This window comes from Sus scrofa, chromosome 15 (genome assembly GCF_054392235.1).
Source record: "Sus scrofa isolate SSC_HxYL_T2T_F1_AM1 chromosome 15, Sscrofa_HxYL_maternal_Yorkshire_Landrace_v2.0, whole genome shotgun sequence".
Classification (NCBI taxonomy): domain Eukaryota; kingdom Metazoa; phylum Chordata; class Mammalia; order Artiodactyla; family Suidae; genus Sus; species Sus scrofa.
This window is the reverse complement of record NC_139397.1, coordinates 44,587,665-44,612,331: the sequence shown is the minus strand read 5'-3', so window position 1 is coordinate 44,612,331 and position 24,667 is coordinate 44,587,665. Positions and strand designations below refer to the sequence as shown.

Sequence of the window (24,667 nt, the reverse complement as noted above, 5' to 3'; positions counted from 1 at the left end):
GGGAATGGGAGGGAGAAAAACCACCCAAACCAGGGCCAGGATCCCTAAGGAAAAAGGTGAGAGGATTGCTGGGGATATGGTTTCTCCTCCGTGGGCAGGTTTGGAGGGGAATTTGCCCAGGGATCAGGGTCCTTCAGCACAGCCTCCCAGGCTGCTCACAGACCTACACTGGCCGTGGAGGGGGCTCTTGGCTTGTCCCACCTTGAGATGTCGGGGGCGGGGGGGGGGTGTGGAGATTTGGAGAGGCCCTTCTGGTCCTGTGGCCTTAGAAAGGAGGGCCTCCGTGTTCTCAGGGATGCTCCAGCCCATTGCGGGGAGAACACTGGATGGAGAAAATCCTGCCCGGTTGGATGAGGGGGCCACAGGGCTGCGGGTCAGGGACTTACTGCCGGCTGTGGGGGTTTCGAGGGCTGTGTACTGTAGCTGGCTTGTTTGCACTGCAGACTGAAAGATACACAAATACTTCATGCTTTTTGTACTCCCACAAGTGCCCTGTACACAGTGCAGCCCCTAGGGCTGGATTAGCAAAGCAGGGGGATTCAGCGGGCAGGCAGACAAAATTGAAAATTTGCCTGATAAACACCCTTCTTCCAGCTGGGCCTCCTCCTGCTCCCCGGGGAGGGGCCAGGGGACCTTCACCCCCACCAGTGCCAGCAAGTCCCTTTAAAGGGGACTGGGAGGTTGTCGTGTGCTCTTTGAAAGGCTGTGTGACCCCCTACACACCCAGCTGGCTTGTTAAAGCTCAAAACCTGAGCCCTTGTGTACCATAGGGGTAGGGCAGCCAGCCTTTTCCTGGGGAAAGTGTGTGTTCAACTGGGCTTTCTTTTTATCTGTGTGACGCTGCCTCTTGCTGGTGACGCTGGCTTGGGGAAGGTGGAGCCACCTGCCCTGCTTCTGTAGGATGTTTCTACCTGTGCCAGGGCTGGATTTCTGATGCTCGGGGGCGGCCAGGCCAGGTGGCCCTCACAGTGGACAGCTGCAGCTGTTCCCGCTGTGCCCTTTGAAAAGGAACCCTGGGGGTGGGGGGAAGCTGGTTTCCCCCTTTCTTTTCAGTAAGTGTCAGAGGCGCAGACAAACGAAACACGTGAAGAATGCCAAAGAGAGAAACTGTATTCTCTGATTCCAGAAAATTCAGAGAGGCCGAATAGGTGATTGTACCAGCCGCCAGAATCCACAGCAATTTCAGTGATCCAGGCTCACTTTGCTTCTCCAGAAGGCGGGAAGGGAGGCTGCAGTGTAATTATGGCCTCGGGCCTGTTTAAAAGACCATTTGGGGAAGAGGTCACAGACAACTTTGTCATTCAGCAGTGTCTTCTGGTCAAGATCAACAGCTTCGTGGGTCTTTTTTTTTTTTGTCTTTTATCTTTTTACGGCCCCACTCGCAGCATATGGAGGTTCCCAGGCTAGGGGTCTAATCGGAGCTGTAGCTGCTGGCCTACGCTAGAGCCACAGCAACGGAGATGTGAGCCATGTCTGTGACCTACACCACAGCTTGCAGCAACACCGGATCCTTAACCCACTGAACGAGGCCAGGGATCAAACCTGCAACCTCATGGTTCCTCGTCAGATTCATTTCTGCTGCGCCACGACGGGAACTCCTCGTGGGTCTTAAATACTTGACACCAGAATCAATACTATTTATTCCAAAATGTACTTGGGTGTTTGTTCATTTTGCTGTGGACTGAAAAGGATTAAAAAAAAAAATCATTGATGGTTGTTTTTAGATTTTGGAGGTGACAAAAACATCCTCAACCTACAAAACTATGTTGAAAGTGTTGGGAAAAGGTACTAATGATACTTTTTGCCTTTTTAGTATCTTATTTTCCCCCCAATTCCTTCATCTACCTAAGAAGCATACTTAGTATGGTCCTGTTTCTATTATGATTCTGGCTTCTTAAAAACATGCCCATGGGGGAAAAGAACTCACTTAAGACGTGACCAAAGATTCATATTAAACTGTTTTTGAGATATGGGGATTAAATGGAATAAGTTAAGGTGGTTTTGTGTGTGCATGTATGCTGTTTAAAAGAAAAAAAAAGTTGCGGGAAGTGTATTTTAACGTGAGTGCCCGGTTTCATGCATTAGCATAAGAAAAAAGTTTTAATGCATTTCCTATTGTCTTGAATGAAGAGTTTCTGCAAAGGGAAGGAAAGCCGCAAAGGGGTGATGGTCCAGGGAGATTCTTCGGCCCGGGCTTGTCATCTGCCGCTGGAATCTGTGACCGGATATCACGTTGATCTCACTTTTCCATTCTCTGCTCTTTTTCACACGTTCACTTTTGTCAGGGTTTATTGATGATGTTTTCTTCTCTGCCAATCTGTGGAAAATTTAATGAACCAAAAACAGCAGTGAAATAAAGGGGACTTTTTATTCATTAGCAAGGGATTGATTTCCCTCTTCGGCCGAGGGCCCCTGGCCTCTGGCAAGGGAGGGAGCTGGGGGGGGGGGGAAGGCGGGGCCCCGCCTGGTGCGGAGGCGGGGCCTCCGCAGCCCTGCGCCCTCCCTGCTGACCAACACCCGCTCAGCCCCGGACTCCCATCACCACTGAACATTAAAACCTCCCTCGTGATGGCTGTTCTGGGCCTGCCTCAGTCTACCGGGCTGCAGACCCCAGCCTCGCCCTCCAGGATCCGGGTTCCTCCAGGATCGCGGCTGGGCGCGCCCAGGGCGGGTGAAAGTGGGGGGTATTAGGATTCCCTCCCTCCTTCCAAACCTTTTGAGCTCCTGGGCCTTCCCGGGGACACAGTCTCGCCCTTCCTCCAGCCCCAGCTCTCAGACCTGTCATTAAGCAAAGCCCCTGGTGTGATTACACTTTGCTGACTCGGCCGGGTTTGGAGCTGCTTCCTTCCATGAAACAGGGTGAACTTTAGCTCTTTGCAGAAGCCTCCTAGGCCGCCCTTGGTCCGATTGATTCCATTGCATGGGTTTGTCTGTCCTCCCCGCCCCCCGCATCTCCCTTCTCCGCTCTCTTTGTCTCCTCTCCTTCTATCTTTCTTTTCCCCCTTTCTTCTCTCCCGCCCCCTCTGTGTCCCTCCCCTCCCTGCCTTGGTCTCTTCTTTCTCTCCTCCCTCTCGTCTTTTCTTTCTTTTCCTCCCTCTCCTTTCCCCCCTCCCAGCTCCTCTTTCCTTCTGCATCTTTTTAGTTCGACCTCCCACCCCTTTCCACAGTCTCCCCGCCCCCCTCCCGCTTTCTGCCCCGCGGAGAAAGCTGGTCCCGAGGCCTCCGGGAGGCGGCGTGCCCTGGCCTAGGGGACCGTGCGCGCGTCCGGGGGGCATTTCGCGCCCCGCGCGCGCCCGCCGGGCTGCGTCCCTCCCACCTGCTCGCCTGCCGGGTTTTCTGCGCCCGAACAATGGCCACATTGTCCCGGCCGCGCACCGGCCGCCTCCGGCGAGTGGCGGCAGGCTGGACCCTGCTCGTGGCGGGTCGGGAAGAAAGCCAGCGGGCCAGATCCACATCGGCCCGCGCCGCTGCCTTTGTCGCTGGGTGGGAGACCTGAGCGCGCGCGGGAGCCTGCGCCCACCTGGGGAAGGCGCTTCTCCGTAAGGTGTCCTCCCTGCCCTCGGCCACTGGACCTCCCTCTCTCTTCCCATTGGCTTGCCCTCCCCCATTCTCTTTCGGTTACAGTTGGCAGAGTGAATCGAGAGCATTCCACTAGAGCCAGGAGAAGAGGGGCTGGGTAACCAAACTTTTGGTGGCGGTAGAAACTTTTCCAGTAAGACCTCTGCGAGAATGGCTCTGGCCAGGAAGGTGTTCTTTAGCCCTGACCCTCCTCTCGCTCCCCAACCTAGGCAGGCAAGGAAGTGTGGTCTCTCAGAATAGATTCCTCCCTCCCCCGCCATTCGTCTTGACCTGTAGGGATTCTAGACCTCTTAGCGCTCAGAAAAAGAAGGATCTTTGAATGCTTAGGATGTTAAAAGAGCATCAGTCCCCGGGTCCTAGCAGACGCTTAGCAGTGCTCCTTTGTGTGGTGGACAATGCAATAAGTCAGCCCGACTTTTGAGCCGCATGTATAAGGAACTGTAAGGGCCGCTCAAGTACACTTGTGCTAAGTTGAATTGATTGAAATTTAATAGCAGTTAGTGGCGATGAATGGTAATGATTTTGCAGCGTATCTTTGGCATACTTGACATTAATAACCGGAGTGTGTGTGTACCCACACCAAGAGCCTGCCACACACGTGAGCCAGTAGCATTATTCATTTTCTGACACGCCAGCCTCCTCCCTCTCCTCAAATCCTTTTCCTTCTCACCATAATTCAGTTGTTCAGATGATTTTTTTTAAAAAGAAGGGAAGAGAAAAATCTTTCTCCATTGAGCACGTTCGTCATGTCACCATAATTTTGAGCTCATGATTTTTTTTCGATTCCTACATAAATCAGCTTCTAATATACAGAATGTGATGAATTTGTTTTAGCTGCCGTCATGAATTAATGTTATGCAAATCGAAGCTTCGCAGGTGAAATGATTTACTTAATAATTTCAACTTCTAATATTTAAAATCATTCATTATGTTGGGAATTAAAAAAAAAACCCTAAAACAAGTCCATATTTTTAAACCTGTGTTGGGGAGATTAGTATGCAAGTATTTGCAGTGTAGGTGGACCTTGATGGTCAGAAAATAGCTCTTAATTTGTTGATTCTTTCTTGGAGAATCTGTAGTTCACCAAGCTGTGGCTTATGAAGCAAGGAGTGGAAGTCTTTCTTAGCAAGTGCCACCTGGGGGAGGACACAAAGGCATTTAAATAACTCCGACATGACCATCACCATAATAGAACCTTTGAGGCTGATCATGCTCTGCTTTGGGACCTAAGAAGGGCTTCATTTTTGAACTGGAGCATGAATCTAACTGAGCCAGGTGGAGAAGGGGGAGGGTGGCGACTTGGATGCTCCCTGCCCTCATCTTTGTCATTTGCTGGTTAAGAAAATCTTAAGAGTGAGTCATTAATTCCTGCCTACAGAGGTGGCGGTGGTCTAGAAAGTTTGGCAGAGGGCCTCCTCTACCCCCCACCAAAATGCTCGGAAGACTTTCTTATGTGCATCATCTTTTTAGGATGTTTTCTTCTGGAGAAAGTGAAGGAAGAGAGTAAAAGCGATGGGTAAGTGCCCTATGATGTGTCATGAGCCTGAACCCTTGGGGTTTCCCTCAGGGAGAGTGAGACCCATCACTCGAGAGCTGGGTGACCATGTGACAGTCGCTTGGTCTCTCTGTGGAAAGGGGGACTTGGCAAATGTGACCTCTTAGATCCTCTGGCTTTAAAATCCCGGGCGCTAGCACACCCTGCTTCTTGCAGCCCCCTCTAAGAATGATTCAGGGAGCTCCCTGGTGACTCAGCAGGTTAAGGATTGGGTGTTGTTGCTGCTGTGGCATGGGTTCCATCCCTGGCCCCGGAATTTCCACATGCTGCTGTGGCAAAAAAACAAACAAACAAACAAAAAAACAACAAAACCAAACCAAACGGCTGGCAGGCAAGGTTGGGGTGACCGGGGTCTGGAGAAAGTGTGGGGTCTCTGTTTGCTTTTGCTTCTGGGGAGAGTGTAGTGAGCCTCTGAGTCTCTTCCAACTGAGGCTCTTCCAAGGAAAACCACTCCCCCGCACCCCCGTCAGTCTGTCACTCTGCCTAGTCAGCTGTAGTTCTCAGGTCACCTCCGAGAAGTGGTTACAGAGTAAATGGGGATGGGGTAGACTCAGGGACATTGGTGGAGGCAGGGGGAGCACTTTGTCTGCCGTGGCCTTTTCAGACTTTCCTGAAAACTGACACATAAATATGCTGACAATAAGGGTAGAGTTTTGACTTGACTTCTCCAAAAATTGAGGTCATCAAAATGGGATGATAGGTTGAAGGGACATCACTCAGCCGTTCCTGCAGGCACTGGTGGGTTGAGCAGTTGTGAGATGTTGTGTGTCTGGGCAGTGACAGTGTATTTAAGGCCGGCGCTCGCTGTCTCTGGAGATTAAGGTAAGGGGACGTCTCTGGTGCTCAGTGGCTGTGTCGCTTAGGTAGGGAAGGAGGGAATCAGAGTCAGCTGTTTCTCATCGGTGAACTGTCATGGGTGCTGATGGGAGGATGGAGCAGGATGGCAGGGATGGCTTCATCTTTAGGGAGTTCCCCTTGGGGCTCAACAGAAACAAATCTGACTAGCCTCTGACTAGCATCCATGAGGACGCAGGTTTGATCCCTGGTCTTGCTCAGTGGATTAAGGATCTGACATTGCCGTGAGCTGTGGTGTAGGTTGCAGATTCGGCTCGATCTGGCATTGCTGTGGCTGTGGTATAGGCCAGCAACTGCAACTCCGATTCAACTCCTAGCCTGGGAACTTCCATATGCCACGGGTGCAGCCCTAAAAAAAAAAAAAAAAAAAAAAAATTAGACAGATGTCTTCATCTTTAGAAGATGCAGCACATGTAGTTTGTTACTTAGACATGTGATATAGTGTGTCAGGTTGCTCTTCCTGTTGAGTGCCAGTGTGGTGTGCATGATATGTCTGTTTATGCTGATGGACATATATATCCTTAAGTCTTTTTGTTTTAGCTCCGCTCCTTGGGCATATGGAATTTCCCAGGCTAAGGGTCGAATCAGAGCTGCAGCTGCTGGTCTACGCCACAGCCATAGCAACGCCAGATCCAGGCTGCATTTGTGACCTACACCGCAGCTCACGGCAATGCCAGATCCTTAACTCACCGAGCAAGACCCAGGATCGAACCTTCATCCTCATGGATACTAATCGGATTCATTACTGCTGAGCCACAACAGGCACTCACTCTAAGTCTTTTGATTACCAGTACTCTTTATGAATTCAGATGTTTTCTTCTGCTAAAATGCACTTAAACAAAAAAGAGAAATAGTGTAAGAGAATGAAGTCACAACTGGACATGAGTTCTAGAGTCAAATCTGAGAAGGCCCCCAGATCTTTAAGTGTGGTTCTTGGGCTTGCTTCCTGCTTGGGGTTCAAGTGGAAAGCTTTTTAAAGATGCAGATTCTCAGGCCCCCAGGGAAAACCTATGGAATGCAAATTTCTGAGATCCGCATTTTATCAAGGATTTTTAGGGTGGGGTAATGGGGATTTAGTGATTTCTTCCTGTAATGGCCCTCACTTCCTCTGTGATTTTTGCATTAACAAAGGGATAGCATTTGCCTCTGTAAGGCTGGGTAGATAACTCAGGGTTTAGACTTTACAGATGTGGGACTGGAGCTTGGGGCATACAGACTACGGGAGAATTGAGCTGCTTGTGCCCCAGAATATCACAGAGAAGTGGGCGCTCTCTCTGAGACTGGCAGGTGGCCTTGGCAGTTACCTGTTTTACTGTGAAAGGTAGCCTTCAGGCCCCAGGAGAAGCCAGAGATCAGTGAGCTTGTTAAATCAAAAGCTTAGTTTCTGTGCCACGGGTTCTGGCCTGAGGGTTCCTTGGATGGTTCATTTTTTTCCTGGATAAGAAACTACCTGTGAGAGGTCCCTTGTGGCTCAGTGGGTTAGGGATCCAGCGTTGTCACTGCAGCAGCTGGGGTTGCTGCTGTGGTGTGGATTTGATCTCTGGCCTGGGAACTTCTGTAAGCAGTGGGTATGGCTCAAACAAACAAACAAACAAACCAACGAAGAAGCTACCTATGCATCATGATGGCTGCCTCTTGGGTCCCGTTTCATGTTGCAGTTTGAGGAGGTCTTTGGGAAGTGCGACCCCCCCACCCCCCGAGGTTTGATGGAAGGGTCCCCTGTGGGTGTCTTTATGGTTCCCTGAGAGGGGCAGGTAGGAGATACAGACTGGCGGGGGTGTGAGTAGCTGGTGGGGCTGTCATGCCTCCCACACTGCGGTGGCTTCAGGCCTGGAGCTGGAAGGAGCCTGCTGTGTGGACGATGGGCTGGTGGAGCGGGCCTGCCTCTCCTCTGCCCAGGTTGCCCAGCTAAGGTAAGCTGATGTGGCTGCTGTGGTCCTCAGTGCTGGCTGGCACCCTGCTCCCAGCCCCTGCTCCCTGCTCCCTAGCCTTGGCATCTGTGTACTTCAGGAATGTCCTGTCTCCACTCTGATTGAGTCTCCTTTGGGGTGAGGAAGCAAGAAAGATCCTGGAAGACGTCTCTGATGTGTTCGGGGCGACTGGGACATCAGGGTGACCGCGGTTTCTCACCCGGCAGTGCGAGTCCTGACAGCTCCCTTCCAGGTGTGTTTGAGTAAATGAGGCTCAGACTGGGAGCCTGGTGTGGTTCTCGCACAAGGTCAGAGTCCCAGGAATGGTGGCATTTCCTGTCACTGAGGTCCAGCTGGCCTGAGAGACGTGGGCTCTTAGATGCCTCCTGGCTCTCATGGCCTAAGCCAGGTTTGGGGAGTTTTTTTTTGACTGCACCTATGGTATATAGAAGTTTCGGAGCTAGGGGTCAAATGGGAGCTGCAGCTGGGGGTCTATACCACAGCAATGCAGGATCTGAGCTGTGTCTGCGACTTACGCTGCAGCTTGTAGCAACGCCAGCAACTCAGTGAGAGAGGCCAGGAATTGAGCCCACATCCTCATGGATACTAGTCAGGTTCTTAACCCACTGAGCCACAGTGGGAACTCCTGGCAGGGGAGGAGGGGCTCTGATTTGTAGCTTCCTACCCCTCAGACTGTTGGCTCTGTATTTCAAGTACACAGGGGCAAGGACTTCAGGTGGGCTTGGAGAAAGAAAACTTCTGTACACTTGAACCTGGGTCTTGTGGCTGCACCCCCCAGCCCCCTGCAGTTGGTTCTGATGGTGGCCATTTGGGGGGATTGGGCCGATGGGGAGGTGCAGGCTTCTGAGCTCAGTTCCTCAGCTTGGTCTAGACTCCCAAGGGCAGATGGAGGGCACACTGCCCGCTGACGCCCTGGCACTGGGAGCCCCATGAGAAGTGGGCTCAGGGCTGGTGTCATTTCCATCTCCTTCGACTCTTTGGTGGTCCAACACCCCAGTGCCGCATCCAGCTCTAGATCCAGACTTCAGTTCCAGGATCCTCAGGCCCCTAGCGCCCAGCCCAGCCATTTTACCAAGAACAGCTCTTGTGTGGGCTCCTCCATTGACACCCCTCTTCCCGCCTTCCAGGGGCTCACCCTGAGCAGATGGTCAGGGGTGGGCAGGAAAGATGGAGGTGCCATCAGGCTCCTTGGAAATCATCTTGGAAGCCTTGGTTTGCTGGGCCTGAGGGTCTTGACTGACAGCCCTCCCCATGCTGTCAGTCCCATTCTTGTTTGTAATGATGTCAGCAGGGAGAAGCCAAGAGCAGCGCCCAGCCCAGATCTGGCTGCCTCTGAGCACCGTGTGTCCCCTTCCAGCTACCTGGCCACCTGCTTGGCCAGGCAGACAGAGTGGAGTGGCAAGTGGAACAGCACTGCCCAGCCCAGCTTACCCCGAGGGAACTTCACGTTTCTCCAGTAACCCAGGCCCTCTTTCTTCTGCTTCTGTTTCCTTGAATATTGTTTTCTTTAGGTTTGAACATCCTTCTCTTTGTTTGACTTGGGGCCCTGTTCAGTGTCTGGACTTCGGTTTAGCACCTGGGGATTCCAGCAGAGCCTTCTCCTTAGATGTAAAAATATTAATGACAACAACAAAATATTTTCCCCACAAGATCTTAAAACTAAGATGTACTGTTTTGATAGAAAACTTGTAAAATAGGGAACAGCACAAATTGTTAAATTTCCTTTCAGTCTCTTTCTGTTTTATTTACATGGGATAATTCTTTTTTGCTCTGTATTTTTACAAAATTGAAGTTACATTATAACTTAATTGTAACAGTGGATTCACTGTAACATGATATGAACATTTCACATTATTAATGCATATTTTTATTGATGTGATTTTTATTGGCTATCTAATATTCCTTTATCTTCTCAATCATATTTTACTTTACTCTCTTATTACATTGTTGGCCATTTAGATTTTTTCTATTTGTGTTATTATAGATAACACTGGGTGGACATCTTTGTGCGTAATTGTTTACCTGACGTTCTAATCATTTCCTTAGAATAGTTTTTTTTTTTTTTTTTTGCTTTTTGGGGCCACACCTGCGGCATATGGAGGTTCCCAGGCTAGGGATCCATTTGGAGCTACAGCTGCTGGTCTATGCCACAGCCACAGCAATGCAGGATCGGAGCTGTGTCTGCGACCTGTACCACAGCTCACGGCAACGCTGTATCCTTAACCCACTGAGAGAGGCCAGGAATCGAACCCACAACCTCATGGTTACTAGTCAGATTTATTTCCACTGCGCCATGATGGGAACTCTGGAGAATAACTTGGCCAAAGTATTTGGACAGGTGTTTTTGAGGTTCTTGGTAGACCCTAGTGGATTTCCAGTAGCATTTCCCTAGCTTTTGGGGAGAGATTGGAAATGTTAGTTAGCTTGAGGTTTTCAGAACAGTGATGTACAAATTGATATAAAGCAGTTAATTGAGTGCCTTCTGCCTCCCCAGACATGGCCTCATTTTGCGGAGGGGTGACCTGAGTCTCAGAGGCATTGGCTCTCTCCATGGTTCCCTGGGCAATGTGTGGCAGAGCCCTGAGCAGAGGCAGATGCGCTGATGCCCAAACCAGGACCCTCTCCCAGAGCTGGCTTCTGAGTACTGTCCTCATCCGCCCCTTGCAAAGGCTACAGCACTGTTAATCAACCAGGGCCGTTTGTTCCACAGGCATCTGTCACTGCCTGGAGACATTTGTGGTTGTCACAGCTGGGGTGTTGCTCCTGGCATCTAGTGGGTAGAGGACAGGAATGCTGTTTTGCGTACTGCAATGCACAGAGCAGCCTCCAGGATGAAGGATTATCCAGCCGCAAATGTATGGATGCTGCAATTGAAAGATCCTGGGTGGAGGTTACTGGCAAGGCCTGCTGGAGGGACCCCACCCCCGCCACACTCCCCGACACAGCAGGACTCTGCCTCCCAGGCTTGGGGCAGGCAGCAGTGCCCTTTTCACACCTCACTCTCTCTCTGGGTTGGAAATCTTAAACCTTCTTTTCTGTGTTCGGAATTTAAACAGTGTGGCAGTTGCCATCAAGAGGAATTTCTTGTGTGATCCATCAGCCAATCAGCTAGCACTTACTGGGCCATCTGCTGTGTGCTGGGCACCTAGTAAGCTTGCTGTCGTGAGCTCACACCTTGCTAACTTCGTTAAGACCTGGTGGCCTTTGAAATCCCGGCAGGTTTCTCCAGCGGGCATCTTCCTCCTGTATCCTCCACGCGTGAGGCAAGGAGCCTACTTTAAGAAAGTCAGTAGTTGGCCGGGGTGACCTCAAAGGGCAGTTACCCAGGAATGCTGCCCGAAACTGTTGTCTTCCTGGCCCCAGGCTAAGTTTCCTACTTAACAGTGAATTTTGTACCAAGCGCTTGCTGGCTGGTCAGGGATGGTAGAGTCCCAGCTCAGAATAATGCAAAGCCCTGGGGTGGGGCCTTTGGCAGTGGGTCATTTATTTAACCAAACAGTTGTGCCTGAATAAGTCCCATAAGGCTTCCTCCAGGAGAGGACCAGAACAGGGTCCCAGGATGAGGGCCTTACCCATGGTTGGGGGGTGGGTGGGCAAGGGTGGAGGAGAGGGAAGGGCTGTCCAGGAAGAGGAACTCGGGCGGATGGTGGACAGAGGGTGGCATTTCTGGAACTTCCAGGAGGTTCACTGTTCCTTGGAGGATGATGCTTAAGGAGGGGGTCCAGCAGGATACAGAGGGGCCCTTTGTGAGAACTGGGGTGCACTGAGGAGGTGGCTTTGTGATCTCAAGGATGGTTCCACCAACTTACTGTCCCCCTGTGGGTTATCTTCATTCAGGACGTGAGATAGAAACATGCAAGTTCTTTCTGGGACTGGAACATTTGGGATCTGATGTGCAGCAAAGGGATGATCCCCTTTGCCTTGTCGTCTTCCTCCCTCTGGGTTGTGGCTAACTTCATTTCTCAAGCTTTTTTTTCTGCCAGGTAGGCCAGGCACAACTGTAGAAAAGAGGGAATTCCCAGCAAATATGCACACACTTATCATCCCACCAACCCTTGCCCATCTGAAGGTAAGGGGTATGGTGTCTGCCTCCTACCTATTCTTGACCTGACCTGCCCCCATCAGGGTCACCTCTTGGGCTTGTTGGAGGTGATGATGGGTGGAAAAGAGATGAGAAGATGAACCTGGTTCTTAGAATACCCTCCACTATGATCCTCAGGAACACTTTCAGTGCTTTAAAGGTAGTGGTTGCCATGCATGCATCCCACCATCCGTCCGTCACTATCCATCATCCTATCCATCCATCCATCCATCATCCCATCCAACATCTGTCTACCCATCCAGCATCCATCTACCCATTCATCCATTATCCATCATCTGTTCATCCATCTCTCCATTTATCATACATCTATTCATCCATTTATCCATTGATCTATCTGTCTTTTACCCATCATCCATCTATCCTTTATCCATTCATCCATCCTCTCTTCATTTGTCCATCCATGCATCTATCATCTTCCATCCACCCATCTGTCCACCCATCCATCCGCTATCCATCATCTGTTCACCCATGCATGCATGCATGCATCCATGTATCTGTTTATCATACATCTATTGATCCATTCGTCTGTCCATCTTCTACCCATCATCCATCCATCCTTTATCCATCCATGCATCCATCCATCCATCCACTGGCTACAGGAATTTTAAAGGCCTTTGCTGTTGGTCCTTGGCATACCCTTCCTTTCCTATCCACGAGGCCAGTGACTCAAAGGTTCAACCGTTACCTCCTCCATGGAATCATCCCTGTCTCAGACCTAGGCCTCCACTTGGCCCTGGGGTTTCCTTTGCTTATAACACTCATTATACTGTCTTGCCACTGTCTTTTTATTTGTGCATCTTAGTGTTTGCTGATAAATGAATTCTAGGCAATTCTTCAATGGGAGAAAATGGCATTTGTTCAGTTTCCTTTGACAACTCTGTAAAGAAATATGAGCCAACCAAGCAGTCTCTAGACTGGCCTCCTTGATTTGAGAGAGCAAGAGCAATTGTTTATAAAACGATTCGTTTGTAACATGGCAGAGTTGTATTTTTTTATAATCTAAGCATGCGTTATAGTTCATTTGGGCCCCACACATAATCTCCGTGTACAGTATTTTTTTAACCACTTTGAGGGGTTTTTAGGTGGGAGACAGGATGTTTTAGTGGATAAGGAAGGTGTTGGAAATGTGAGTTAACCAGGGTTTCAGTCTGGCTTTGGGAGACCTCAGACAAGCCATTGTCCTTCTCCAAGCCTCTCCTAGCTTATTCCTTGTCCATCAAATGAAGCCATTGGGATCGATCATTTCAAGCAACCTTTAAGCCATGACATTCTGTGCCTGGGATCACAGTTATTTACTTTAACCATTAGTGAGGGTTGCATTTGGGGTTTTTAGACTTACTGATGGTCACATCACTGATCTGCTTGAATAAGGAGGCAGCCCTTGGCCTTGGCATTCCCAAACAGCATGATAGTCTCAGCTGGAAGTGCCTTCGAGACCATGCACTGTTTGGGCACCGCCATTCAGGTCGTGCTAGGATAACAACCCCATGCAGTAGGAATCATCATTTGCATTTTATAGTTGCTGTGGAGACTTTCTGTCTCCCCTTCCCCCCCCTTCCCGCCCCGCCCCGCCGCTGCACCTGTGACATGTGGCAGTTCCTAGGCCAGGGATCAAATCTGAGCTGGAGCTCCTGGATCCTTAACCCACTGTGCCACAGCAGGAACTCCTGAGGCTTTCTGGTTTTATTGGAGTTGTCCAAGGAGTCAGGGTCAGATTCCAGTCCACAGGGGACTCTGCCATGTCCTCTGAGGGGAGGGCAGGGCAGGGCAGGGCTCAGCCTTTGTTTCCGCAGATACCCTGTCTGTCTCGGGGGCTGGTCCCTGGCAGCTTTGACAGATGGGAGTATGTGCGGTCCTGTCGTCCATTCCCACCTGCCTCCTGCATCTCAAGCACAGAGGTGGTCCCCTCTGCGGAGCCCAGCTCTGAGGGAGGACAGTGGGCATCTTCCCTGGGCTGTTTTTTCCCCAGAGAATACCTCCTTTGGGGGCCCATGCGGGCCCCCACATTCCACACGACTCAGCTTGGCATCTATTGGGTGCCCTGGGCAGCATTCCCAAGGGGGACCATTGAGATGGGCGCGAGCAGCTCCAGCTGTGGCCCTTGGGAGGGAATGGGTCCCTCAGCCCTTAGTTGGAAGGTTCAGTGGAGCAGGAGGTTCAGATCAGGCACTAGAGACACTGCACATCTCAGCTCTGTGACCCATCTCCTGGGGGTATAATGAGGATAAAAGGGTTTGTATGTGTGTCATTTCCCTGGTACAGAGCATGAAAAAATATATATATTTAGGGCCACACCTGTGGCATATGGATGTTCCCAGGCTAGGGGTCTAATTGAAGCTACAGCTGCTAGCCTATGCCACAGCCACAGCAATGTGGCAACCTAGCCACGTCTGCAACCTACACCACAGCTCACAGCAATGCCGGATCCTTAGCCCACTGAGAGAGGCCAGGGATCGAACCCATCCTCACGGTTACTAGTTAGATCCGTTTCTGCTACGTCACAATGGAAACTCTGAAAATCTTTTTTTTTTTTTTTGTAAAAAAAACCAAACAACTGGGTTTACAATGTTGTGTTAGTTTCAGGTGTATAGATAGCCAAGTGATTCAGTTTTACATATTCATATTCTATTCTTTTTCAGATTCTTTTTCCTTATAGATTATTAAAAGATACTGAGTGGATTTCTCTATACTATATAGTAGGTCCTTGTTGGTGATTTGTTTTATAACTCCAAACTCCTTTTTTTTTTGGTCTTTTTGCCTTTTCTAGGGCCACTCCCGTGGCATATGGAGGTTCCCAGGATAGGGGTCTAATTGGAGCTGTAGCCGCCAGCCCACGCCACAGCCACAGCAGTGTGGGATCCAAGCTGTGTCTGCGACCTACACCACAGCTCACGGTAACTCCAGATCCTTAACCCACTGAGCAAGGCTGGGATTGAACCCGAAACCTCATGGTTCCTAGTTGGATTCGTTAACCGCTGAGCCACAACGGGAACTCCCCAAACTCCTAATTCATCCCTCCCCACCCTTTTCCCTTTGGCAACCACAAGTCTCTTCCCTTTGTCTGTGAGTCTGTTTCTGTTTTGCAAGTTCATTTGTATCATATTTTAGTTTCCACACATAAGTGATATCATATGTGTCTTTCTCTGTCTGATTTACTTCACTTAGTATGATAATCTTTAGGCCCACCCATGTTGCTACAAATGGCATTATTTCACTCTTTTTATGGCTGAGTAATATTCCACTGTATATAGATGTGCCACATCTTCTTTATCCATTCCTCTGTGGATGGACATTTAGGTTGCTTTCCTGTCTTGGCTATGAAATCTTTTTTTTTTTTTTTTTTTTTTTTGTCTTTTTAGGGCCACACCTGTTCATGTGGATGTTCCCAGGCTAGGGGTCGAATAGGAGCTACAGCTGCCAGCCTATGCCACAGCCGTGGCAATTCTAGATCTGAGCTGTGTTGGTGACCTATACCACAGCACACAGCAATGCCAGATCCTAAACCTACTGAGTGAGGCCAGGGATCGAACCCTCAACCTCATGGTTCCTAGTCAGATTCATTTCTGCTGTGCCAGGACGGGAACTCCTGAGATCTTGATTACTGAGAAGGCAGCTCAAGTGGATACCATGTATTTGACAGCTACATCATACAAGTGACTGATTTACAATCTAGTCAACCCAAATCCTCATTGTCATTTATACGTGCTGCTAGTTTAAACCATGGTCTCCAGCCTGCTCCATGCTCCGGCATATGGAGCACATTTTCTGTTATAAGACATCTTCGCAGGGGCAGAACCTAGGCATGTTTGAACCCTTGTCTCTGTTTGGGGGAGGGATCAGTTCATAAGCAGGAGAGTTTCTTAGAGGTGCCTGCTTGTGTCCTGTTGAAGCCCTATGAGGCTCCTGCTGGACCTGACCGTCAGTCCTCCTGAGGGTGATGACACAGCTCCACAAGTGTCCTGTCCCAGTCCTCCGGACGGGTCTTTGCAAAGTGGGGCTCTGGGCCAGATCCCTTCACAAGGCAGGTGGCTGTGCTCTTCAGCTGGTGGGTCTGCTAAAGAATGCAGGTAGTTGCTGGTCAGAGAAGAGACATGTGACTTCATGAGGCCTTTGACCATGTAGTTCCCATAGGGTAGCCTGGGATGGCCACTCGGGAGTATTCTGCTGGACAGGACAGCTGCAGTGAGGCTCCCTAGCCTAAAATTATCTTCTCCTCATTCTTACCCCAGCTTGGGGAGCTTGATTGCAATATTAAAACAATAGATTTGTTTTGGATTTATCAAAATTTTTGTTTTGTTTTTTGGTCTACGTATTTCTAGTCTTGGCTTTTCTGTTAATATCCTTAGCCTTTCTTGATATTTTACAGATTTGAGATTGTATGGCTGATAATTTTGCATCCTGTAATTTTCATCTGACACTTTTTGGAAGTATTCGTTGTACAGCTCTAAGTGGTTGTGGTTGATTGCTGTATTTTGGACACAGTTATTTTCTTTTTCACTATCATAAGAAACTCTTCTAAAAACACCTTTGTATGTAAGTGCTCGGGGTTCCCGTGGTGGCGCAGTGGAAACGAATCCAACTAGGAACCATGAGGTTTCAGGTTTGATCCCTGGCCTCACTCAGTGTTAAGGATCCGGCGTTACCTTGAGCTGTGGTGTAGGTCGCAGACTTGGCTCGGATCCTGCATTGCTGTGGTTGTGGCATAGGCTGGCAGCTGTAGCTCTGATTCGACCCCTAGCTTGGGAATGTCCATATGCCACGGGTGCGGCCCTAAAAAAGACAAAAGACCAAAAAAAAAAATGTATATATATATGTGTGTGTATATATATATATATATGCTCTAAGTTTCTTGGTCTACTTAACTTTTTTAAATAAACAAAACAAAACAAAAATAGATCACTTGTAAACTAATTTTGAAGAAAGATGGAAAAGGAATGGCATTGAATTTACCCCCTGACCTAATATCCATGTTCTCTGTGTGGATGTTCTTATTGTCTTTTTATCTATTTAGGGCTGTACCCGCGGCATATGGAGGTTCCCAGGCTAGGGGTCTAATGGGAGCTGTAGCTGCCGGCCTACACCACAACCACAGCAACACAGGATCCAAGCCATGTCTGTGACCTACACCGCAGCTCACGGCAACACGGGATCTTTAACCCTCTGAGCGAGGCCAGGGATTGAACCTGTGTCCTCAGGGATGCTAGTCCGGTTCATTAACCACTGAGCCACGACAGGAACTCCTCTTTCAGACTTGCGCTACTTAGGTTTACTAGTATTTTCTACACTTGAGGCATCGTCACATCACACATGTTGTTCTGTCATCTAGTTTTTCACTTACCATCACATTCATGTGTATGTTTCCTACAGATGTAAATCTTTGACTCTAACTCATGACATTCTTTGGATAAATTTCTAGAGGTAGAGCTCCCGATCAAAGGGGAGGTCATGTTTCAGCTCTTCTCTCACATTTCCAGGTAAGTGGTTAAAAAGTGTATATTCCCGGGGGAGGATATTTTTTTTTTCTGATACAAATCTAATAAAAATAAAATAGACATTATTCTGATTCAAACCTAATGCCAGTAAAAAAAAAAAATTTTTTTTCTGGTACAAACTTAATGCAAATGAAAAGGGTTAAACATTTAGAGATGTATAGTGGAGGATGGAGGTCCCCCCCCCCCGCCAATCCTCTTCCCTAGAGAGAACCACTGATAATGGGTATACAAGTTTCCAGTATTTCTCAGTTGACATAGGCCAATATTTTATTGTCATTATCATTTATTTTTACACAAGTGGGATGGTATTGCTAATAGTGTTCAGCAACTTGCTTTCTTTGTGCTCACTGAACACTCTGCCTTGGTGTTATTTCCACATCTGTGCATTATAGATCAATCTCATTTTATTTTTCAGTAACCTTTAATTTTTTTTTTTTTCTTTTTTTGGCCACCCTGGCCACTCTTCAGCATATGGAGTTCCCAGGGATCAGATCTGAGCCACAGTTTTGACCTGTATTTCAGCTGTGGCAGTACGAGATCCTTAACCCACTGTACCGTGCCAGGGATTGAACCTGTGTCCCAGTGCTCCAGAGACGCCACTGATCCCTTTGTGCCATAGCAGGAACTCTAAGTAACCTTTAACTTTTCTTTACACTTATCCATTTACCGAATAGTCACATAGTCACATGGTTAATAATTTCAAGACATAAAGGTTTATATGTATGCATATATAAAGTCTAGCTCTACTGTAGACCAGCCAGGCACATAGTTCTCCCAAGGCCAATGAGTAATATTGGTTTTTGTGCATCTCCTTCCAGAAATAAGTTTTATGCAATTGCATAAATATCACTCATCTTTTTTTCACTTTTTATACCCAATCGAAAGCATAGTATACAATCTGTATTGTGATCTGTCTTTTCTACTCATTAACCCAAGTGAGCACATAAAGAGGTTCCTCGTTCTTTTTTTTTTTTGTTTTGTTTTTTAGGGCTGCACCTGTGGCATATGGACGTTCCCAGGTTAGGGGTCTACACCACAGCCACAGCAACACCAGGTCTGAGCCGCATCTGTGACCTACACCACAGCTCACGGCAACACCGGATCCTTAACCTACTGAACAAGGCCAGGGATTGAACCTGTGTCCTCATGGATGCTAGTCAGATTCGTTTCCACTGAGCCATGACAGCAACTCCAAAAGCTTCCTCACTCTTTCGGTTAAAAGGTGTAGCTTTGGTTTTTTTTTGTTTTTTTTTGTTTTGTTTTTTTTTTTTTTTAATCTAGTTCCTACTGATGGATATGTGCCACTGTAAATAAACAGTGTTACACTGAGTAACCTTATAATACATTGTTTCATATAAATGAGTGTATCTGTGTAGATAACTTCCTAGAAATGAGATTTTGGGGCATGGAGGTGGGAGTTTTTGTAATTTGGAGAGAGACTGCCAGATCACTTTCCGTGGAAGTCTACACTCCCACCAGCCACTAACAAGGGCGCCTCTTTCCCCATATCCGAGCCAACAGAGTGCTCTGATCAAACTTTCTCATCTTTGCTAATCTGATAGTTGAAAGGAAAACTACAGCTCAGTGGAGTTTTGTTTTTTTTTTTAAGTGTAACATTTGATAAGTTTTGACTAATGTCTGCAAACCACAGTCAAGATAGTGACCGTATCCATCGGCCCCAGAAGTTTCCTTGTGGGTTACCATGTATACAGCAGCACAAAGTACGGACCAGAGTTTCTTATTGCTTTACAGGCAGACCTTGTTTTACTGTGCTTTGCCTTATTTGCTTTTTTTTAAACAAATTGAGGATTTGTGGCAACTCAACATTAGCCAAGTCTGTTGGTGCCATTTTTCTAGCAGCATTTGCTCACCTTGTGTCTCTGTGTCACAGTTTGGTAATTCTTGCAATATTTCAAACCTTTTCATTATGATTATATTAGTTATGACGGTCTGTGATCAGTGATCTTTGATATTACTACTGCAAAAAGATTATGACTTGCTCAAGGTTCAGGTGATGGTTAACAATTTTTAGCAATAAAGAACTTCTTATTTAAGGAACGTTTATTTATTTATTTTTTTTAGACATAATGCCATTGCACACAGTAGACTGCAGTGCAGTGTGAACATGCACCGAGAAAACAGAAATTCGTGTTGAATTGCTTTATTTTGATATTCGCTTTATTGCCATGGTCTGGAACCAAACTCACAATATCTCCGTGCTCTACCTGTATTTATTTATTTGCAAATGGCCAATTGCTCCAGTACGATTTGTTGAAAAGATTACCCTTTCTGCACCCAGTTGCCTTTGCACCATTGTTTAAAAAAAAAACCAAACAAAACTGTTTCCCGTATATATGTGGGCCTGTTTCTATTTTGTTCCTTTGATCTATTTGTCTGTGTTGGCACCAAACCATACTTTTTGGGTTACTGAGCTTTGTAATAAATCTTGAAATCAGGCAGTGTTACCCTTCCAACTTTGTTCTTGTTTTTTTTTTTTTTTTATTGGTCTTTTTGTCTTTGTAGGGCTGCATCCGAGGCACATGGAAGTTCCCAGGCTAGAGGTCCAATCGGAGCTGTAGCCGCCACAGCAGTGTGGAATCTGAGCCGAGTCTGCGACCTACACCACAGCTCACAGCAACATGGGATGCTTAACTAACTGAGCGAGGCCAGGGATTGAACTGGAGTTCTCATGGATACTAGTCAGGTTCCTTAACTGCTGAGCCATGATGGGAACACCTGTTCTTGTTTTTTAAAATTGTTTTGGCTATTATTTTAGATCCTTTATCTTTTCATATGAGTCTCTCCAAAACCCCTGCTTTTCAGATTTTTGATTGAGAGTGTGATAAATGACCTTTGGAGAGAATTGACTTCTTAAGAATATTGAGTAATTTGACCTGCAAACAAAATGTGTCGCTTCACTTGCTTACGTCTTCTTTAAATTCTCTCAGCAGTGTTTTATAGTTTTTAGTGTACAGGTATTATGCATCTTTTCCAGATTTATCCTGAAATATTTTATGCAACTTGCAGCTGTTAGAAGTGGTATTTATTTTAAAATTTCAGTTGTCTAGTATTTGAAATATAAATGACCTGTGTGTATTGTTCTTGTCATGCTTTGCAGATTTTATCAGATTTTATATGTAAATGATCACATCATCTGAGAATAAAAACAGTTTTATTTCCTTCTTTACAATCTGAATGCCCTTTATTTAGTAATTTCACCTTATTTTACTGGCTGTGGGCCTTCCAGGGCAGTTATTTTTATTTTTATTTTTTTGTACCTTTTTAGGGCTGCACCCACAGCATATGGAGGTTCCCAGGCTAGGGGTCTAATCGGAGCTGTAGCCACCAGCCTATGCCAGGGCCACAGCAACACAGGATCCGAGCCATGTCTGCGACCTATGCCACAGCTCATAGCAATGCCAGATCCTTAACCCACTGATCGAGGCCAGGGATTGAACCTGCAACCTCATGGTTCCTGGTCAGATTCGTTGACCACTGAGCCACCACGGGAACTCCCTTCTTGGGCAGTGTTGACTAGAGGTGGTGAGAACACACATCCTTCTCTTGTTCTTCATCTCTGGTGGGCTAATATAGTGAATCATATTGAATGACTTTCAAACCAGTTCTTTCAGTTTTTACTTCATGTATTTTGAAGCTCTGTTGTTAGGTGCAGTAATGTTTACTATTGTTTTCTCCTCTTGAATTCATTCCTTTGTTACAGTGAGTGGCTTTCTTGATCTCAGGTGGTCATCTTCTTTGCTCTGGCCGCTTTTAAGACTTTCTTTTCATTTGCAGTTTTCATCAAATTTGGAACATTCTTGGTCATTATTTATTCACATATTTCTTCTTTCCACTCTTCTCCATTTCTTCTTTGGGGACTTCAATTACAGGTATATGAGGCAGCTTGAAGTTGTCACATAGACCACATGCTCTTTTCTTTTGTAATTGTCTGCTTTTCATATTGATTAGTTTCTGTCACTGTTTCTTCAAGTTCGTGTATCTTTCTTTGTGTAATGTCTAATATGCCACTAATCCTATCCAGTGTATTTGACATCCCTAGAAGTTTGATTGGGTCGTTTATATCTTTAGTGTCTCTGCTTAACTTTTTGAACATATGGAATACAGTTATAATAACTGTTCAAAGGCTCTTGTCTGCAAGTTCTAATGTCTGTGTGTGTGTTCAGTTTTGATTAATTATTTTTCTCATTATTGGTTCTATTTTCCTGGTTGTTTTTTGTTTTTCTCTTTTTACCATGGTATGTGGAATATGTGGAAGTTCCCGAGCCAGGGGTTGAATCGTGGCTGCAACTGAGGCTTATGCCACAGCCTTGGCAACACCAGATCCGAGCTGCATCTGCAACCTGTGTTGCAGCTTGTGGCAACCCTGGATCCTTTCTTTACCCACTGAATGAGCCCAGGGATTGACCCACATCCTCACAGAGGAAATGTGGGGTCCTTAACCTGCTGAGCCACAACAGGAATTCTGCATGCCTGGTTATTTCTGATGGATGCTAGATATTATAAATTTTATCTTGTTGGGTGTTGACTATTTTTGTTTTCCTATAAATATTTTTGAGCTTTCTCTGAGACACAGTTGGTTTAAACTTGCTTTTAAGATTAGTTCTATGAGACCAGAGCCTAGGGCTAATTACCCCTTGCTTTTGGGACAAAATCCTTCTGAGTTCTCCACCTAGTGCCCTGCAGCTGTTGAGGTTCTCCAGCCTGCCTCGTGGGAACAGGCACTGGCCTTGTGTGTGCTGGGCACAGTCTCATCCTTTCGGCTGCTTCCCGGGCCCTGGGGACAGAACTGCATGTGCTGGCTGTGTTCTGTGATCATCCCAGGGGACCCCTGCCAGCCTCCGGGGTTGACTCTGCTCTCAGCACTCTCCTCTTGGCATTCTGCCACGTAGACTCTTGCTGCCCTAGTCTCGCTGAACTTGAGCTCCATCTCCTTAGGTCGGGGACTCCATCAGGTCTGCAGGGGTCCCCCTCCCTGCTCTGTAGCTGTAGGCATCCCACTGCTCACCGCCTAGTTTGTTCTCGTCTCTCAGGACCATTGTCCCTTTGTTGCTGCTGTTCAGTGTCTTGAAAACTGTGGTTTCAAAATAAATAAATAAGTACAAATAAATAAAATAAAATAAAATAAAAAGTGTTCCCGTCGTGGCACAGTGGAAACGAATCTGACTAGGAACCATGAGGTTGCAGGTTAGATCTCTGGCCTCGCTCAGTAGGTTAAGGATCTGGTGTTGCCGTGAGCCATGGTGTAGGTCACAGACGCGGCTCGGATCTGGTGTTGCTGTGGCTCTGGTGTAGGCTGGCAGTTCTAGCTCCGATTTGACCCCTTGCCTGGGAATCTCCATATGCTGTGGGTGCGGCCCTAAAAAGCAAAAAAAAAAAAAAAAACCAACCGTGGTCTCTAATGTTTTGTCTGGTTTTTCGGTGGTTTCGGGTGGGACCCTACATCTAGTTCCTGTTATTCCATCTTGGCTGGAAGCAGAAAGCTCAATTTGTATTTTTGTCCCTCGGAGGACCTTTCCCGTTTTAAATGGTGTAGAGAATTCACAGTACAGATTTTCTGTACCCTGAATGTGCTCATGGCCTGACGGGAGGGTCTGGCCTGACCAGAGGGTGGCTGGGGAAGGGCCTGGGGCTGAGAGGAAGGCAAGGGCACCTCCCTAGTTATCCTGGCCCATCCCGGCTGGAGGGAGCGAGCCTACGAGAACATTTGTGTGGGCCGGAGGTTTGTGTTTCACTCCCAGCACCACACACAATCTCAGCAGCTCGTCCAACGGCTGTGTGCACAGCTGAGCGTGGGAGCCGCGTCGGGGCAGAAAACCCCAGAGTGCTTGGGCTTTGCCAGCAGAGGCTCTGGTTCAAGATGTTGTCATGGGGAGAAGGGGAAAAACGGAAGTGGGAAGGGCCTGGTGTGAATCAAGCCTGGCTGGGAGGCCTGGCCACCCGCCCCCGCCCCCAGGCCTCCGGGCCGGGCTGCGGCTCCCCTGGCTCCCCCGGCTGGGTCTCGCCCTCCCCCGAGGAGGAGTGCTGGTTCCATGGCCCTGGTGTTTAGCCTGGGCCTCTGGCCGGCCCGATTGCCCAGGAGTTGGGAGGCTGGGGCGAGGGCTCAAGGCGCAAACCCAGGGCTCCCTTGAACGTCTGAACTCCACCACTGCGATGGAAAATATCTGCTGGGCCTGCAGCCTTGGGAAGGGCGGCTGAAGGAGGCTGTAAATCACCTCCGCCTTCCTTGGCCTGGGGAGAGGGCTGGGAGGCAGGCCCCGCAGAGCCCACCGTCCAAAGCTGGGCCAGGCCACCGCTGGCCACCCTGTAGTGCCAGAAACCCAGAGGGAGAGGCAGAGGGAGGCTCACGGGCCCTGAACCCTGCCACCCCAGGCCTGCTCGTGCAGAAGGGGAAGCCACGGTTGGGCAGTGACAGGGGCTTGTCCAGGGACACACAGTGTGAGCTGGGGTACCGCAGCCCCTTTCCCTCCTGGGGAGAAGGGGCCACAGTGACTAGGGGCTGGGCTCCTTCCAGGCCCTGATCTCACATGATTCTCCCCTCCCCCACCTCATGGCAGGTTTTCTTCTTTGCTCGCAGAGGTGCCATTGCCACGTGAGATCACGTGCCTTGTGAGTGCAGACAGGACTGGACAGTCTGCCCTGTGCACCCTCGGGAGAGAGACCCTGATGGCACCTTGGATGAGTCGTGGAGGCTGCCCCTCGTGATCTCAGAGGTCCTCCTGTGGCCTTCCTCCCTGGGCAGTGTCGGGTCAGCCCTTGGAGGGCTGGGTGATTCACTCTAGCTGTGTGACTTTGGGCAAGGCCTTTGCCTCTTTGGGCCTCAGTTGCTGCATCTGTCAAGTGAAGAGGCCATGCGCGACTGTCTCTGGGCTTACGCCAACTCTAGAAACTCTTGTAGGGGCCCTTTGCCCTGGAACTTGGGCCCCCTTTGGGATACCAGGTTGGAGAGTAGCCCTGGGGTGGGCTCTGAGGAGGGCCCAGGGCTCCCAGAGGCTGTCAATGTGCTTTTGAGGGGATGCTCGCAAGTCTGGACCTTCCAAGGATCAGAAGCGACCTCTGAAGGGATCTGGAGTGACCTCTGGAGGTTGTTTTGGGAGACTTGGGGGAGCTTTCCCCTTTGCGTGTGGCTGGTGGG

The 24,667-nt window shown here is 48.4% G+C and overlaps 1 protein-coding gene and 1 long non-coding RNA gene across 7 annotated transcripts in view; one reads left to right on the top strand and one right to left on the bottom strand.

Annotated features, from left to right (window-relative positions):
- The window catches only part of GLI2 (GLI family zinc finger 2), a 267,098-nt gene that overhangs the window by 2,856 nt on the left and 239,575 nt on the right, over positions 1–24,667 (top strand). Inside the window, exon 1 of one of the 6 annotated variants that reach the window (XM_084998150.1) lies at positions 3,188–3,544. The gene's annotated coding sequence lies outside the window, so the exon portion shown is untranslated. 6 annotated transcript variants of the gene reach the window in all.
- Positions 1,662–3,449, bottom strand: LOC146395811 (uncharacterized). Its single transcript, XR_014829657.1, has 2 exons — positions 3,317–3,449; positions 1,662–2,317 (listed from the first exon to the last, which is right to left on the bottom strand). It is a non-coding gene; the product is annotated as an uncharacterized LOC146395811 (long non-coding RNA).